The 18,876-nt window shown below is 40.1% G+C and overlaps 1 pseudogene; it reads left to right on the forward strand.

The window, feature by feature from the left end:
* The first annotated feature begins 5,636 nt into the window (after positions 1-5,636).
* On the forward strand, positions 5,637-12,087 carry LOC118834954 (annotated as a pseudogene).
* Positions 12,088-18,876: the final 6,789 nt, after the last annotated feature.

An 18,876-nucleotide genomic window follows, 5' to 3' on the forward strand; every position in this document is an offset into this window, starting at 1 on the left:
CATTTCAACTTACTTTGAAGGCCTCCAATGAGGAAGAACCCAATAATGACTGAGGCAGCCTCTTCTATCAAGTTTCCCTGGCTTCCTTTGAGTCCTTCTATAAAAATCTTTTCCCTATCCCACTGAATGCTAGTGCCTTCCCTCTGCTGTTGACCTCCAATGTATCCTGTTTATCTAATTGATAGGAAGTATTTCCTTCCACCACACCAGAAGGAAACAATGAACAAGCATTTGTTAAGTTTTTACTGTGCACCGAGTGCCCTGCTAAGATCAGGATACAAATACGAAAGACTGTCCCTGACAAGGAAACTCACATTCTAATGAGAAGACACAACATATAGTCTGCAGAGGAGGGTATATGTAGACAGGCCAGGGAAGGATGAAGTCATTGGGATGGCTAAAGGAGCCACTGGGCAATTGATTACTGACTTACCCTTTCCAGAAGCAATAGTAATTTTAATTGGATTATGAACAACAACAGCTTCTGTGAGTACTGGAACTGGCCAGCTGGGCAACACAGCTCACTCTTTCTTTCTTTTCTTCTTTCCCTTCCCTCAGTCCACATAGGGTATCAGACCCTTTCCTTCGGATGCTCGGTCCAAAGGAATGTAAATTTTGATTACTGTAAACTCACAAGATATCTTGGGATTTACAGGCTAGATTTCTTTCTTAAGGACCAAGCCTTAAACCCAAATCACTCCGGATTTCATTGATTGACCATCTATAGGTCCCAGCCCACGCCCTACTTGGTCATTGTTGGGGTCCTGATTGGCTCAGCGTATGTACATAGCAATTGTTTCGTTTTGGCCAGAAACCCTGAGGGTGTAACCCTCCCAGATTGATTTTTTTTTTTTTATTAAGTAAAAAAGGCCATTCCCCATTTCAATTCTTACCTAGCCCTGATCACTGAGAGGGTATTGCCTCAGACAAACTGAGACCTGTTAAAGCTCTTCATTTAAAAAGACCAAGGTCTCCCACTGCATCCAGCACCATCTCTAGTAGTCCTGCCACTGGACCCAAATGTCTCCGGAGGAGAAAGTGAGGCTGGTGACTTTGCACAGCCCTGCCTCACTTCAATCCAATTCACTTGTATGTCATGGCATCATCTCCCTGATGTCATGGTCTTCTACAAAAATGGAAGAACAAACAACAACAATAATCTTGATTGGATTACATGATACCACCACCAGTTGTAGAGAGCCTTCATCAATAAACTCAGTCCTCGGGCAGGAGTGAGAGATTCAGATGTGAAAGCAGGAGGCCTAGGCCAGAGATGCACGACAGGTCAGGAAGATACACAGCATCTTTGCAATTCCACTCATTACTTCTAGTTCTACCTTCTAGAGTAAAACAGAATTAAGGCTAATCCCTCTTCAGCAGGATAGTCTTTCAAATGGTTGAAGACAACTATCATGTTGCTCTAATAAGTCACCTCTTCTCCAGGTTAAACATCCCCAGCTCTTTCAACCAGTCCTCAGAGAGCACGATCTTAGGCCTTTAACCATGCTGGCTACATTCCCCAGGACCCTTTCCAGCTTATCCATGCTGTTTCTAATACATAGCACCCAGAACTAGTCACAAAAGGAAGGGCACAGAGCTAGAGACAAACATCCTCAACATCACAGTTTTGCTCAGGGCCTGCTCCGGTCTTTTTAGAATACCTTACTATATACAGCTGCAGGCACTTTTTGCCTTTCAAATCACTTTCAGGTACATTCATTCAGTCTTCACAACAATCAACAGCCGTGTGAGGCAGAGAGGATAGCTGTCGGTCTTCCTTTTTACACCTGAAGAAACTAAAGAACAGAGAAGTTAACTGACTTTCCCAGTTACACGGCTATTTAATGGCAAACTAAGGAAGAAAATTTGTGTCCTCTGACTTAATCCATTAGTCACCAGGTTTTTTCCGGGATAATTCCTTTCTTTGCTTTATAGTACCATGAAAATAAAAAAAATTTTGAAAAATTAAGGAGAGGCACAAAGGACTTAGAGGTCAGGATTCAAAAGCTTACCTTTCCCCTCACCTCACCATTTATGTAGGAGCTTGTAATACCTGTGTCCACAAGTGCTTCTATAGAATGGCAGACTCAAGCCAACACCTATCCCAGAATTCAACCAGAATTCATCAGGTTGATGACATCTCTGAACCGATTTTCAGGAATTGTTTTTAGAGGCGTCTGGGAAAGCAAAGTCAGAAAAGGAGAGTTAGGTCATCTATCTTGTTTACCCATACAAAAGCATGGGCCAGTTTGGGTTATTAGAAAAACACATGTGGCACTGGGCACCCTTCTCCCTACCTGCAGTCCCCTGTGCCCTGAGATTCTTGTGGCAGTATGGAATGGTCCAACTTGTGGAGTGTCCAAGAAAGAGAGGGCTGAAAGTGAAGAATGATGGTAGGTGAAATAATGCAAGTAATTAAATCTATCACCTCCCTCTCCCTAAGTCTCAATTCCAGGTGAGAGAGTAGCACCCTCACCGGCCCCGCCCCCCCGCCCTCACTCCCATCTACTGCCCAATTCAAATTCTGTCTCTCATCCTTTGTGGCCAGGAGAAGTTAAAGAAGGAAGAAGCTAATTCTGCCTCTGCAATTTACCACAATCCCTGGTACAGAGTAGGCACTTAATAAATGTTTGTCGATTAACTCTCTCCCCCTTCTGTTTGTTGTCTTGTGTCTTTGTGATCCTAGGCTCCCTGAAAGCAGAGATTGTCTGCTTTTGTTAGTATTTGTATCTTTAGCACCTAACACAGTACCTGTCATATAATGTTTTTGGTGTTTTGGGGGGGGCTTGGGGTTTTTTTTGTTTTCAACATTCATTTCCCTAAGTTTTCAATTTTTTTCCCCTTCCCTCCCTCGTCCCTCCCCAAGATGGCATGCCATCTGATATGGGCTCTACACATACATTCCTAATAAACACATTTTCACATTAGTCATGTTGCATGGAAGAATTACAACGAACGGGAGAAACCATGAGAAAGAAAAAGCAAAACAAAAAAGAAAATAGTTTGCTTCGCTCTGCATTCTGACTCCATAGTTCTTTCTCTGGATGTGGATGGCATTTTCCATCATGAGTCCTTTGGAAATGTTTTAGGTCCTTGCATTGCTGAGAAGTGTCAAGTCTATCAAAATCAATCCTCTTACATTGTGGTTATTACTATGTACAGCGTTCTCCTGGTTCTGCTCACTTCACTCAGCATCAGTTCATAGAAGTCTTTCCAGGTTTTTCTAAAGTCTGCCTGTTCATCATTTCCTATAGCACAATAGTATTCCATTACATCCATATACCACAACTTGTTCAGCCACTCCCCAACTGATGGGCATCCCCTCAATTTCTAGTTCTTGGACACCACAAAAAGAGCTGCTATGAATATTTTTGTGCGTGTGTGTCCTCTTCCCATTTTTATGATCTCTTTGGGATACACTGGCATATCAATTAATTATCCATGTTTGTTGTTTCCATAACACTATTTTCTGCTGTCCCCTTCTCCTTTTGCCTTCAACCTTTCCCAACATCAGGTCTTTTCCAATGACTGGCACATAATATTGTTGAGTTGTTTCAGTCATGTCTGACTCTCCATGATCCCATTTGGGACTTTGTTGGCAAATAATACTGAAGTAGTTTGCCATTTCCTTCTCTAGGTCATTTTACAGCTGAGGAAACTGAGGCAAACAAGGTGAAGTGACTGGCCCAGGGTCACACAGCTAGTAAGTGTTTCAGGTCCTCCTGACTCCCAGGCAGCGCTCTATCCACTGTGTCACCTAGCTGCCCCTAATAATGTACATAATAGGCACTTTAAAAATGTCTGTTGACTGATCGACATGAGCTGCCAGCTTTTTCCTATTAAAATGAACTATTTCCCATCGTTATTCACTATACTTTCATTGCTGTCACCTTAATCTTCTTAACAAAATAAAAATTTGGTGATCGTAAATCCTTGCTTGTGCTAGCAGGGGGTACAATTTCAAGATGAGATGTTTGATTTCAAAAAGATAGGAGACATTCTTGCAAGGGTAGGGAGGAGCAGCCTATGATCCCATTTGAAAGTGTCAGAAGCAGGAGAGGAATGCTGATATCCTACCCCTAAGCAAACACAAGTTTTCACACCTAGAGGAGCCTACAGGCAGAGAGGTGAGCCCTTGAGGCAAAAGTGAACCAAGCTTGGACAGGAACAGGCTCCTGAAGAGATGCCCACCCCTAAAACCTACCATGAGAAAGCAAAAACCTATAAGCAGGCACTCCTCAAGTCAAGACAAGTCAAGAAGCATTTCCTAAGTGCCAAGTACTGTGCTAAGTGTTGAGGATACAAGGGGGGACGGTGGGGGGGGGGGGGGGGCAGAGTCCCTAAGCTCAAAGAATTCAGAGTCTAATGGAATCCATTAACACAGCACCTTCCATAAGAGACTCCACAAGTGAAGGTGGCTAGGGAGCACAGTGGCTACAACACTGGCCCCAAAGTCAGGAAGGCTTGAGTTCAAATTATGCCTCAGAGACTTATTAGCTGTGGGATCACATCTATCTCCCAGAGTTGTGGGAATCAAATGAGATACATTTGAAAAGCACTTAGCAGGGAAACAAAAGCCCAAACAATAAATAACCCCCACTCTCAAGGAGCTTATAGACTACTGGTCCAAGCAATATATTTGCCCCAAACCACCTACTTCAGTGGTCATGTTACCAAAAAAAGGAAGTAATAAAAAAGAATGACCATGGTAAATGTAGGTGTTTTGGCTGTGCCAGTATAACACTGTTACCATCATCATCATCATCATCATCATGCATCATCCTTAAGATAACTGAAGTCATTTATTATTTTAATATTATTTATTAATTTTATTATTTTAAATATTTTTATTAATTTTAATTTATTAATCCATTAAGACTGTATTTAATAACCAAATGTATTGCTCCTAGTTAATTGTTCCAAATGACATTCTGCAAGCCAACCCTTTGTTCCACATTTGACCTGGGATGATAAGTACCTTGTAGTGGCCTCTTTTTTATCTTGTTTTCTACTACTTCTCACCTGACGTTTTCCATTTTGCATTCTCTTCATTCCTCTAACTGAGACATCAAGAATTTAATCTCTATCCAACATCAGAAGTTTCTCCTAGGTGATAATGAGCCAATAAAAGGTTAACAACCCCATCTTTCTCAGCAGGTCCTTCCAGCTGCCAAAGGCCTACCACCTACTACCTTCCCTAAGTAGCATGCCATATCCTAAATCATCTCAATAGGAAGCTGTTTGGTCTACTACTTACAATCTTCACACTTCGTTTTCCCTTCCATCAAGTCCAGTCAATAAGCATTTATTAAGCACCTATTAAGTGCCAGGCATTATGCTAAGTACTGGGGATGCAAAGAAATGCAAAAGACAGTCCTCCTTCTCAAGGAACTAACAGTCTAATGGGAGGATAACATGCAAACAGCTATGTAAAACAAGATAAATACAAAATAAATTAGAGATAATCAACAGAGGAAAGGCACTAGCATTAAGGGGGATTGGGAAAGTCATCTTGTAAAAGGTGGGATTTTAGCTGGGACTTGAAGGAAGCCAGGGAAAGCAGGAGGCAGAGATAAGGAGGGAGAGAGTTCCAGGCAAGGAACACCAAATGAAAATACAAGGTGTTGAGAGGCGGAATGTTTTATGTGAAGGAATACAAGGATTGCACTGGATTGCAGAGAGTGAGTAAAGCATAAGAAAACTGGAAACGTGAAATGGAACCATAAAGGACCTTGAATGATAGAAAATGTTACATTTGATCCTGGAAATAAGAAGGAGCCACTGGAGTTTGTTGAATTGTTCAAGGGACATGTCAGACGTGTGCTTTTGAAAGATCAATTTGACAGCTGAATGAAGGGTGGACTGGAGTGAAAAGCGACGTGAGGCAGGAAGACCAGAAGGCTATTGCAATAGTCCAGGCATGAGGCAATGAGGCCCCAAACCAGGATAGTGGCCAAGTCAAAGGAGAAACAGAGTGTACAGAAATGATCAAAAGAAGATGTGTCAGAATTAAGCATACCACAGGGAAGTCATGGACCTTGAACTCAGAAAACCTGGGTTCAAATCATGGTTAATCTATTTATTAGCTATGTAACTAATATGGACCTGGAATGAGGAAGATTTGGGATTAAGTGTTCCCTGTAACACTTATTAGCTGTGTGACTTTGAGCAAGTCACTTACCCTCTCTGTTACTCAGTTCTCTCATGTGTCAAATGAGGGAGTTGGACTTTTTGGCCTCTGAGATACCTGCCAGCTCTATATTTATGATCTTATAAAATTCTGATAAGCCATTAAACTCTGTGAGTCTCAGTTTTCTGATTTGTGGGTCCTTACACAGGTCCCATATTCATCACAAGATCTCAGATTAAAACCTGAAAAGGACAATAATAGTCATCAAATCCAGCCCCATTTACAAAGGAAAAAAACTGAGTTCCAAAAGAGGTAAGTGATTCACCCAAGGTCATATAGGTTATAAGTAGCAGAGGCAGGATTCAAAAGAACTGACAAACGTAATTGCTGAAATATTATCAGTGATAGTTGAAAGACTGTGAGGTGGGGTGCTGGAGGGCACTGCAGGATTTTTAAAATGTTGTCCCAATTTTTAAAAAGGGGGAAAAATAGCCTACAAACTATAGACCAATGAACTTAACGTCAATTCTTGGCAAATTTCTAGAACAGATCATTAAAGATATGGCTCATAAACACCTGGAAAGGGACGTAGTGATTACAAAGGGCCAGCATGGCTTCAACCAGAGAAGGTCATTCTAGACTAACCTTATTTCCTTTTTTGGACAGGGTTTACTGAACTGGTATATCAAAGAAGTTTTGTAAGTAGAGTTTACCCCTATTCTAGCAACACATTTAATAAAGTACTTTATCAAAGTATGGAGAGCTGTGGATTGGTTGATAATACAATTAGATGGATTTGGACCTGGTTGAATGGCCAGTCTCGGAGTAACTGTATAATGTATTCGATATTATGATGAAATATTTTCTAAGTTTGTAGGTGATTCAAAGTAGGGAGGCAGGGTCAGGATCCAAAGTTATCCTGATAGTTTTCTAAAGCATTGTACTGCATCTAATAAGATGAAATTCAACAAGGACTTGTAGAGCTTTCTACTCGGATTTCAAAAGAAATCAATCATAAAAGTACAAGACGATGGAGGGAATTATTAGAAAGCAATATTTCTGATAAAATGCCTAGAGGTTTTAATGGACTGCACATTCAATATGAATTAGCAGAGTGATAAGGCAATCAAAAAAGCTAATGTAAACTTGGGCTTCATTAAGCAAAATTTTCTGGAATAAGTAACCGATAGACCCTCTGTACTCTGCTCTCTGTTCAGTTCTGGGCACCACAGTTTGGGAAGGATATCAATAAGCTAGAGAGCGTACAAGATGAAGAAAAGATATGAATCAATCTTATATGATTATGAGTGTAACCCATGGCTCAGAGTTCATTTGCATAAGGCTCTTCGTTGGTGGAGATTGATTATTCAATGCTCTGTGCCTGCGTGAGGGACAAAATTGGCAAGAAGTTAGAAGAAAAGAAATCCTGGTCTTCAGAATTCCATGTATGAGAGAGCAGAGAATTGATTCCAGCTTCTCTTCAGGTCCTTGAAGGGAAAGAAAGACTCTGGGAATAAGCTGACATATACAGAAGCCAGCACCTTAATGATAAATACTTAGGTGGGTGGTGGAGAACACGGAATGCTAGGTCTAGGTGAGAGGTTTTGATTTAAAAAAAAAAATACAACTTGGAAAATGCATAAACCTAAAGATAACCTAGGAAGAAAAGTAGGAAACTTGGTACTTCATTTTTCCTACCCACCAATGGAAACTTACCAGTTAAGCAGTAGATGTCATTTGAATGCCAGATGGAAAGCAAAATTGGCAGCCTCACAGTGTAACCACCAATATGCTGAACTTTACTTCATTAAAGTTTATAGAGTGCTTAGAGATCCTGGATGAAAAGAGTTAAAGAGGTGCAAAGGGTATTTTTTTTAAGCCCCTATTACTAATTCACCACTGTGGGGCAGCTCACAAAGAATTGGGTATTTTTTTTAATGCCTCATATTTTTAAGGCACCATTTTAGACTCTGCTGCTTGCTTTGGAAGACTAACCCAGAGTTTAATAAATGTTCCTTTTGGGAAATCTTTCTTGATTTTCAGCCTAAATCGTACTTTTCTTTGTTCTACACTGTGCAGAGCTTTCCCTCCCTTTTCTCCATTCCTCCATTCCTTTAGATTGTCTTGAAGACTCCTCTCCTCCTTGAAGATCTGCGTGCTTTGAATACTTAGAGACAATTATAAGGCCTCCTTTGCTTCATCTAGCTCTACACACCTAATTCTTTTAATCCTTTCTCATAAGCTAGTCCCTACAGTCCCTTAATCATTTTGTTGCCTTGCTCACAATTCCCAATGCACAGAACTCTAGTATGTTGTGGTTATCCTGAATCCACAAAGTTACAGTAAGCTGTGGTTTTTCCTCAAAGCCAGGATAATATGGTATTTTCATTCTAACAAATCCCAGGGAGAGTTGTTTCTATAATAGGACCGCTTTACTAATTTAATGTTATCCAATATTGTTAATTATTTAAGTCAAGAGGCATAGCTTGCACTTTTTCCTTAACAGCATGGTAGATCTCATTACACCAGGTTATGGCTTTGCTCTCCCTTCCCCAACAATCCCCCAACAAAAACACAGTGCCAGAAAAGTGGAAACAGTCCCATGCAACACTATTGCAAAATAGGTATATGCTTATATTAGCCGTGATCCATTCCCTCACATCCAAGAAGTAAGAATCTAAGAAAGTAGCTTTCCTCTTCTGCACCTCATTTCATACATGCATGGGACAGACGCAGGTATACCTTCTGTGACTCAGTGAGAGAAGAGTCTTTCTCACCAGTCATTTTCTAGCTTCCCGGACAATCATTTCCAGGAGCCCTCTAAACAAGGTAGCTTCATTTGTTCCATGTACTTTAATTTGTGATAGGGTAGCCATTTTAACTAATTAAGAAGGCACTAACCCTACTCAAAGGGTAGGTAGCATAGGAATTATTATACCCATTTAACAGGTAAATAAGGCTCTGAGAAGTTAAGACACTGACTCTATAGCCACTAAATACCTGATTTTAACCCACGTCTCCCAAATTCTAGTCCATCACTGTAGCCACTAAACTAAGCTACTTGTTAAACAGAATTGGGCAAAAGGACAGACATTCCAATATACAGCTACCTCTAAGCTGACACCAACTCATTAATGAATTCTTTGGGACCAGTCATTCATCCATTTGCAAATATACCAAACTATACTATCATCTATGCCACATCTGCCTCACACACAAGAGTGTCATAAGAGACTTTGTCCAATTTAGGTTAAAGGAAGCAACACGTAAAGTACAAAGCCAGGAATAAACACAGCGTATGCAGAGGGAGGCTAGGAAACTGGCTGAGCCTAATGGAGAGCAGGGGTTGGTGAGTGAAAGGAGATGTTTGGATAGGTTTGAGGCAGGTAGGGAAGAGAGAAGAAGTTGTAGAAAAGAAAGATTATTAATGCAATGGTGAGGAAGTTTGACTTCACGTCATGGGAAAGATGGAGTTAATGAAAATTCTTGACCAGGGAAATAACATTATAAAATCCATGTTTAGGAACCTGATTCTGGTAGTGATGAGAAAAATGAAGTGGAGGAAAAATTAGATTCTGAAGGAAGATAAACTAGGAGGAGTCCAAGGAGGAGATGAAGGCCTATAATAGGATGGTGACATTAGCTATGCAAAGTAAGAGACAAATTCATGAAATATTTAAAAGATTCAATAAAATTTGGTGATGGACCTATATATAGGGAATGACAGAGTGAGAAAATGAAGATGACTCCCTGGTTTCAGTATGTTTAACTAAGGAAATGGAAGTGCCATTGACAGAAACAGGAAAAATTAGAAAGGAAAAATGACTGAAATAAAGTAAGACTATCATCTCTCTTCCTGGATTTAATGATTCTGATTCCAATTCAATTTCTGGCCAATGTTCCATTCAACATTTGAATGTTTGATGCACTGTCATCTGGAAGAGAGATTGCTATGTATGACTTCAAAGAGCAGAACTAGTACCAACGAATGGGAGTTATAGGGGTGTAGAGGCTGTCACATTATAAGGAAGAGCTTTCTAACAATGATAAGTAAACAAAGGAAGGTGGAATTGGCTGCCTCATTAAGGCTTCCATCAGTGGAAATGTTCAAGGTGAAATTGGATGACCCCTTGTGGACAATGATGTAAAGATTATTCTTGCCTCAGGCAGGGAGTTAGACTAGATGAGTTCTATGGTCCCTTTCAACTATACCATTTTATGACTCAATGACTAAAAGAAATTAATGAACTTAATGAGGTCCTGAGGAGGAACTGACGAAATTGCAGCACTCTAATAAATGCAGTGTGCTTGACCTTCCCTTTATTGTCCTCTTGTTTTGTTTCATGAGAACCTGTGCTTGGGTAGCTGGGAAGGAGAGGGCATCTTGTGTAGTCAAGCACTTGTGCATCTTTTGTTTACAATATTTTAAAAAATAGTGAGAAAAAAGCAGGCTCAAAGGGCGACTAGGAGGGAGCACTGAGCCACACATGTTGTATTTGCTAAATAAAATTCTCAAAGGCTTCATGATTTTTGAATGCTATTTTGAAAAATGTAGTCATCGAAATGAACTCAATCTGTAAGTTCTTCAGGGGAATCATTAAAAGAATAAAGAAGGGAAAAAAAATAAGCCTGGACTGAATCAGCCTTCAAAAGAAATCCACATATTCCTCATGGATTTCCCTAGTCAAAATATGCCTCTGTCCAGGACTGGCTACTGCCTTGGAAATATTGCCCTGAATACTGTTATAGAGAAGTAATGGGTTCACAATGATGTTGGCTAACCTACACAGTCATTCGAGTTAGAGTTTAGAATTGAAAGGGGCGTAGGGATGACGCTTAGCCACGGCATCCCTCTGGCGATGACGTCAAACCGAGGCACCAACCTCAAGAAGCGCCAGAGTGGAAGACCTGTGGGACTTTGTGGTTCCCTGGAGTCCGCCATGGAGGTGCCATTCTGGGCGATGTCGTTATCTGTCTGTACAGGGAGGAGTGGCTGTGGACTTGCTTGAATTTTCTGAAGCTGTGCAAAATAAAGTACTATTATTATTGTCTCATTCACCATGTACAGACACCCAAACTGGTTATCCTATAGGTACTGGCCATGGAGGAGAATGAGTCCTTGTGCAACTGTACAGTAATCAAGCAAGGTTTTATAAGGCAGGAAAAAATGCCAAGAACTGAACACAAGAAAAGGGCTTAGTATTTCTGGTGAACAATGGCAGTGATTAAAATGTATCTCAATTTCTTATTGCCACAGAAGAAAATCTAAATTACCATGATGGTATGCATACAGTGTTTGGTGAAGTAGAAGAAGGACTGGATGTAATCCAGAAAATTAATGAGACTTTTGTTGACAAAGACTTTGTACCTTAAGATTCATTTGATGACCCAACTGGCTTATAATTCTTGATCCATCACCTCAACCAACCAAGGAACAACTAGATAGTGGCCAAATAGTAGCAGATGAAGAAGTCCATGATTTAAAGGGGAGATCAGCTGATGAAATTGAAGAAAATGGTTGAGAAGAAGCAAAACCTCAGGTTATTCTTTTAGAAATGGTGGAAGATTTACCTAATGCAGATATCAAACTTCCAGAAAATGTCCTATTTGTGTGCAAATTGAATCCAGTGACCACAGATGAAGATCTGGAAATAATATTCTCAAGATTTGGGCCCATAAAAAGCTGTGAAGTTATTCCTGACTGGGAGATGGAAGAGGCTCTCTGTTATGCATTTATTGAATTTGAAAAACAAGAAGATTGTGAAAAAGCCTTTTTAAGAATGGATAATGTGCTTATAGACGACAGAAGAATAAGAGTAGATTTTAGCCAGTCTGTTGCAAAAGTTAAAGGGAGAGGGAAAAGTGGAAAATATACCAAGAATGATTTCAAGGATTACGAAAAGGACCAGGAAAAATCATCTAAAATTGCTCTCAAAGATAAAGTAAAACCCCAATAGGATACAAAATATGATCTTGGGCTGGGTGAAGAGACAGAAGACTCTGGCTTATAAATTTTCTCTAGTGTGACTTATTATACTAATTAAGGACTTGTACGGACCCAATCAAAAAATAGTACAGAGACTATTCTTGCCTTTTATTGCTTAAATCATTCACTGGAAGTAAATAGACATTTTCAATTAATAAAAAGTATACAAGACAGTGAAAGACTCAATAAAAGATGTTTTTTAATTTTCAAAAGAAAAGCTGAAAGGGAATTTACCTCCTATCCCCACACATTTTACAGATGAAGAAACAGAGACCCAGATTTCAATCAAGGAAGGGAAACCGTTGATTAATTCAGCAGCTGAGGAATCACAGGGTTAAAATATATCCTTCTTGAGACTAGGACCATCATTACATGGATGAGCAAACTGAAGTTTAGTGAGTTAGGTGGTCAAATCTCCTTCTCCTACCCCACCAGCTGATACTGCCTTCCTTCTGAGATTACTTTCATCTACTCTGTACAGATCTTGTATGTACCTACCTGTTCTCACGTCGTCTTCTCTGTTAGAATGTGAGCTCCTGGAGGGCTTGTTTTTGCCTCTCTTTGTATTCCCAGGTGCTTAGCACAGCTAGCACATAGTAAGTGCTTAAGAAATGCTTCTTACATTCCAAAAGATCCACAATGAAAAATGCTATCCATATCCACAGAGAGAACTAATGAACTCTAACTGCAGATTGAAGCATACCTTTTTAAGTTATTTTTCTTTTTTACGTGTGTCTATGTTTTCTTTTGCAACACAGCTAACGTAGAAATATGTTTTACATTACTTCACACATATAATCAATGCATTGCTTGCTTTCTCAATGGGTAGGACAGGGATGGGAGAGATGAAAAGGATTTAGAATCCAAAATTTTCAAAAATGTTCATTTTTACATGTGATTAGGAAATATTTAACAAAATGTATATTTTTTAAAAACACTTGTCGACCAACTGACTGATTCTTGTGCTTTTTAAATTACGCAATGCCCATAGATTGACCTGTCCCCAACAATGGGACATTGGAGTCCAAGGAGGGCCTGAACTTGAAGTTTACTTAGCCCAGTAAGAATTAGTAGGAGGAAAGAGAAAACTAATAGCTGTGTAAAACATGACTTGGTAGATGGTATAATGGATAGAAAAGCAGCTAGGTAGCTCAGTGAATAGAGTGCAGGTCTGCAGTCAGAAGACTCCTCTTCCTGACTTCTAATCTGGCCTCAGACACTTACTCAGACCCTGGGCAAGTCACTTAACCCTATTTTCTTCAGTTTCTTCATCTATAAAATGAGAAGGAAATGGCAAACCATTCCAGTATCTCTGCCAAGAAAACCCCAAATGAAGTCATGAAGAGTCTGAAACAACTGAACAACACAGTGGAGAGAGCTATGAAGCTGCCATCAGGAAGACCTGAATTCAAATCTTACCTCAGCCACTTACTAGCTGTGTGACCCTGAGCAAGTCACTTAACCTCCATATGCCTCAGTTTCTTCATCTGTAAAATGAAGATAATAATAGCACCTACCTCCCAAGGTTGTTGTGAGGATCAAATGAAGTAACATTTGTAAAGCACTTAGTATATAGTTCCTGGCATGTCATAGGTGTTTAATAAATGCTTATTTTCCTATCCCCTCACATGGGTCCAAGGACCCAAGACCATTTCTTTCCAAAGGGTCAGGAATTTAAGCTGGTGAGATAAAATACGGTGAATTTTTTGTCTTTTTTCTTTTTCTTTTTTTGGCAGGGTGGGGGGAGGGGAAGAAATGTTTGTTTTAAAAAACACATACAGTGAAAAATAACTACCAAGGGGTCACTCTCCCTTTCATGAACCTTGGCATAGCCCTCCAAGCGGTGACTATACCCACAATGGGACTGCTGTGAGGTATAATAAACATTGTAAAGCAGCTTTCTGGCAAGGCCTCGTCCCGTCCTGCTGTGTATCTACAAGGTCAGACATACAAATCGACAATAATTAAGCACAACTCCACATCACCAGGACATTGCCAGGTATTGTGTGCTATTTGTGAGGTCTGTGCACCTGCATTCCCTGGCCTCAGGGACAGATGGGGACTGGAGGAACCTGTCCCCCTAACCAAGAAGAGTAGAAGAAGGGAAACGGTGATAAAGCCGGTTGGTTGGTGCCCAGGAAAGAAAACATCTCATCATGGGGAAAAAATGTTTCCGTCTGAAAGATAGAAATAATTATTATTAGCAAAGAATGAGATAATTAGTCTGGGAACAGAGAGCCAAGCTATGGATGGAATATGTGTCTAATGGAACAATCAGATCTGGGCACCAATCTGGGGAAGGCACTGGATGGATGGAAGGTGTGGAGGTCATAGTGGAAAAGAAAAAAAAAGTCTTTGAAAGCCATCAGCTGGGTACACAGCTGTAGTCGAAGAAGACAAACACATTCTGAGGCAGTCCTGGCAAAGGGAATTGAATGGAAAGTCAGAGATGAGATCCTACTACTTTTCAGAGTTCTTACTAGACTGCTCTCTGGAAAACTCTATTCTGTCCCCAAGACCTATCACAGGAAGCACCCTGCCTTGATTAGGGTGAAGGGGAGAGCCACCAAACTAGCCTGGGGCTTCAAGAAATGAAAGAGAGGGCAAATTCTCACAAAAACTGGAGAAACTGAGATATAGCCTCATAGAGCTTTTCTCAAATGAAGAAAAGAGACCAATAAAATGAAGAGAAAAGTTTGCTATTTTCCTCCTTCACTGGTTCAGAAACTGGGGAATGCCACATAAAAATGAGGAAGCCAGGAATGAGTGAGGAATCCTGACAGAACTCATGCATGCTGAAACATATGGAATAAGTTACTGAGAAAAGTAGCTGTAACTGAGAGTTTATAAGAGCTGAAGGGGGTAGTTATGCTTCTTTTAGAGACAGAGGAGATTGAGGGTGTGGTGAAAAAATAGCAAACCAGGATTAGGATAAAGCAAAACAGAGGAGAAATGTTGGGCTAGTCGAACTTTCACCTACCCTAAAGTGATTTATGTACTTCTGAATGGTGAAGCTGGACTTCATTCCTGGAAGTAAAGGTGGAGTGTGAACCTGCACGAATCTAACTTTCCTTTAAGAATTCTGTGAGCCATTTACAGGGCTACCTTCAGGGGCTGATCGATCAATCAATCAACAAGCATTTATTAGACGCCTCGGACATACCAGGCATTTTTCTAGCTGCTATGGATACAAAGACAAAAACTGAACAGTCTGACCTCAAGGAGTTACAGTTTATTTTTTAAATCAGTTTTAGTTTGTTTTAGAGAGGATTTAGCAGTTTGGAAACTCTCCCTCTGCTGATGCAGGTCAACAACTCTTCTGTGAATTATAGTCTTACAGGGTAGCATGGTATCCTAAGAAAGGAAGTGACTTACCCATGGTTGCACAATTAATAAGCAGAAGAGCAAGGATTCAGAGTCAAGTCTTATGGTTCAAAATAGAGTACTCTTTTCACTCCCCCAATAGCATACTTGTTATCAGATGTTTTATCCGATTGGCTAGTTGTCACGTTGGAAGAGAACAAAATAAAGGACATGTAAGTTTAAAAGAAAAGTAATTTGGGGAGGTAGGGAGAGCGCATGATGAGATTAACAGATTGGGGGAGGAGAAGGGAAAGGAGACATGAATGGGAATCATCAAAACGGGAAACAGAAATAATCTCCTGCCTGAATCCTAACTCTGTCACTAACTTGGAGATGATAACTTTAGAAAAACCCTTACTCAATTATTCTGCTATAAAACTAGCATTTGCCTTCTTTCCTTATTGTGTAGGCCCATTTTCTACACCCACTGGGCAGAGACTGTGTCCAATTTTGTGTTTTGTACTGCACAACACCTAGCGTATTATTGACACTCAATAAATGCTAACTAATGTTGTGTTAAGCAATAAATTGCCACCAGATGTTTGCATGGTTTTGGGATATTCAGATGAAACTGCCTGCACAAAATAGTAGTTTAATTATTACGTCATACATCTCAGTAATGGAGAGCGTCTGCCTGTCTTGGGGCTGAAGACTTACGTTCGACTTGTTGCTGTAGCGTATGAGTAAATGTTCAAGGCAAAGTCCCTGAGGGCCAGTATTGAGGAAAGCCAACAATCAGCTTCCCATGACCATCTTGAATTGTTTTGTTCAAAGGTGAACTCTAGTATGCAAACCCCCTGAAGAAGATGTAAAATGTCAAGCAAGAAAAATAGTGGCCTCCAGCTGAAATGAAGCTTAAGAATGAGACAAACATCCATGGCAGCTGCAGAAAGGCAGCTAAGTCAGAATGGCTCCAAAGATGCACTGGCCTGGCTGCCCAGCAAAATTAAAGGTAATTAGCCCAACTCACTCCTGTGCATGTGTAAAAATGTTAACATTCCATATTTGGAGAGGGGAAGGAATCCTTTAGTTCCTTACTGGATTTTTGCAGACTAGAGGCAGTAAAGCCAAATTATGATTGCATGGAGGCTATGACTAGCTTAGGAAGAAAAGTGCAGTGAAGGAGAAACACAAATCAAAGAAATAAGAGAGAAAGGATTGAGGCCACCAGTGGCCTGACAGCCACAACTAGGAGAATCATATAGCAACCAGCTTTGCCTCAGTCCCCCAACCTGCTGCCAAGGACTATGACCACCAAGGACTATCCAGCCTGGTTTGGAAATCATTTCTTAGGTTTCTTGCCTGAGAATGCTTCTTGCTCCATAAATGGATTCTACAGTATGTTTATGCTAGCCTGCTCTCTTCTCCCACCACATGGTACAGGTTCAGGCTTAATATTACCAAGAAATGGCACCAAAAGAATTGGACAAAAAGCAATGGTTCTGGGAAACGATTATAAATATAATTACCATTATGATAAAAATGGGATTTTAGAGTTCGAATGGATTTTTGAGGTCATTTAATCCAATTCCTTCATTTTATGGATGAAGAAACTGAGTTATGGAGAGTTAGGTAAGCTAGTCCCCCCCCCCCCCTTACTCCCTCTGAAGCTATCTTGCTCTCACTTTATCTCACTTTTGCCTGAAATTATCTGGCTTCTATTCTGTGTATATCTTATATGTACATATAGTTGTTTGCATGTTGTCTCCCCCATTAGAATTAGAGCACCATGACTTGGCCTTTCTTTGAATCCTTCACACTGACCAGTGGCACACAGCAGGTACTTAATAAATGCTTGTTGACTGACTTGACACAGCTTTAAATAGCAGACCCAAAATGGAAATCCAGGTCCTCTGACTCCATATCTAATACTCTTTTTGTGACATCTTAGGGTCATAGATCTAGAGAACACACCTCAGAAGCCATCCAGTCCAACTTCACCATTTTGCAGATGAGGAAACTGAGGCCCAGGATGTTAAGTGATTTGCACAAAGTCACACATGTAATCAGGGTCAAAAGCAGGATTTGAACTCAAGTTCTCTAACACCAGAGTCAGTATGCCTTCCTCTGTACCACATTGGTTCTGCCTCAAACAACTGGCAGTTTCTTCGTGTGTAAAAAAAAAAAGCAAACTTGAAATAACCCAGGGGTCTCCAAAGTATGGTCTTGTTCATTTTATTTCTGTGTATATTCAAAATAAAATTAATGTTTCTAACTTTAAAACTAAGGACCTGGAGCAATCTCAATTTTCCTTCTCAAATTACAACTTTAAAAACATATTCAGTCATTTAACACATTTGTTGATTGCCTGCTGTGTGCTGTGATGGTATGGGGGAGACAATCATAAATTAGATGCCCTCAAGGAATTTATAATCTACTAGCAGAGATAAAACATGTACACAAATGACTATATTAAAATAACACATCACAAGACTCATACAAAGTTATAAGATTTCATAAAAGAGAGGTCATTTCTCATTTGGGAAATGAAAGAAGTCATCACAGAAATGGTTATAATTGAATTAAGCCTTAAAAGTTAGTACTTCAAACAGAGAGAATTCAGAGTAAGGAGGCTAGTTGGTCAACAGTGGATTGAAGCTATTATAAGAAGTGGATTCAATCACTGAAATTTAGTTTACACTAAATGTAAAGTCTGGCACATTGGATCAAACAATCAACTACAAGATATGAAAAAAGATTTAGGAAGCAGTTGATGAAAAAAAAAAAACCAATCCCACCAACAACAATAACCCAAGAGTTTTACTATCCTGAAAACTCAATGAGTTGGCAATCTGATGTAGCTGGCCAAAGTGAATTTTATAGAGTATTGTCCAGTATAAAGGGAGGGAGGGGGAAGGAAAGGGGTGAGGAGCAGAGAATTAGCTTTGACTAGGATTCTCTAACCTAATAGGACCACATCTGGCATATTGTGTCTCATTCTGAGAAGCATATTTTAGAAAACATTTAACAAGCTAGAGGAGCACACCCAGAGGAGCATTGAGGGACTCGAAATTATGCCATATGAAAATAGATTGAGCAAACTAGAAATGTTTAGCCTGGAGAAAAGAAAACTTAGGGGGACAAAGAAGTATTCAAATATTTGAAGGGTTGTCATGTAGGAGAGGATTTAGAATTGGCCCCAGAACAGAACTAGCATCAGTGGGTAGAAGTAATAGGAAGACAATAGAAGGAAAAACTTCCTAACCACTAGAACTATCCCCAAAAATAGGAAAGATGGTGCTGGGGAAAGTGAAAGGAGGAAAGAGGGAAAGCAAAGGGAATAGTGACTTCACCACAATTGGAGTTTTTCAAGCAGACATTGGATGATCACTTATAGGGCTCCTCAAGATAAAATTCATGATTTGGTAGGAGTTAAACTAGATAACCTCTGAGATCC

This window comes from Trichosurus vulpecula, chromosome 1 (assembly GCF_011100635.1).
Source record: "Trichosurus vulpecula isolate mTriVul1 chromosome 1, mTriVul1.pri, whole genome shotgun sequence".
In the NCBI taxonomy this organism is placed as follows: Eukaryota; Metazoa; Chordata; class Mammalia; order Diprotodontia; family Phalangeridae; genus Trichosurus; species Trichosurus vulpecula.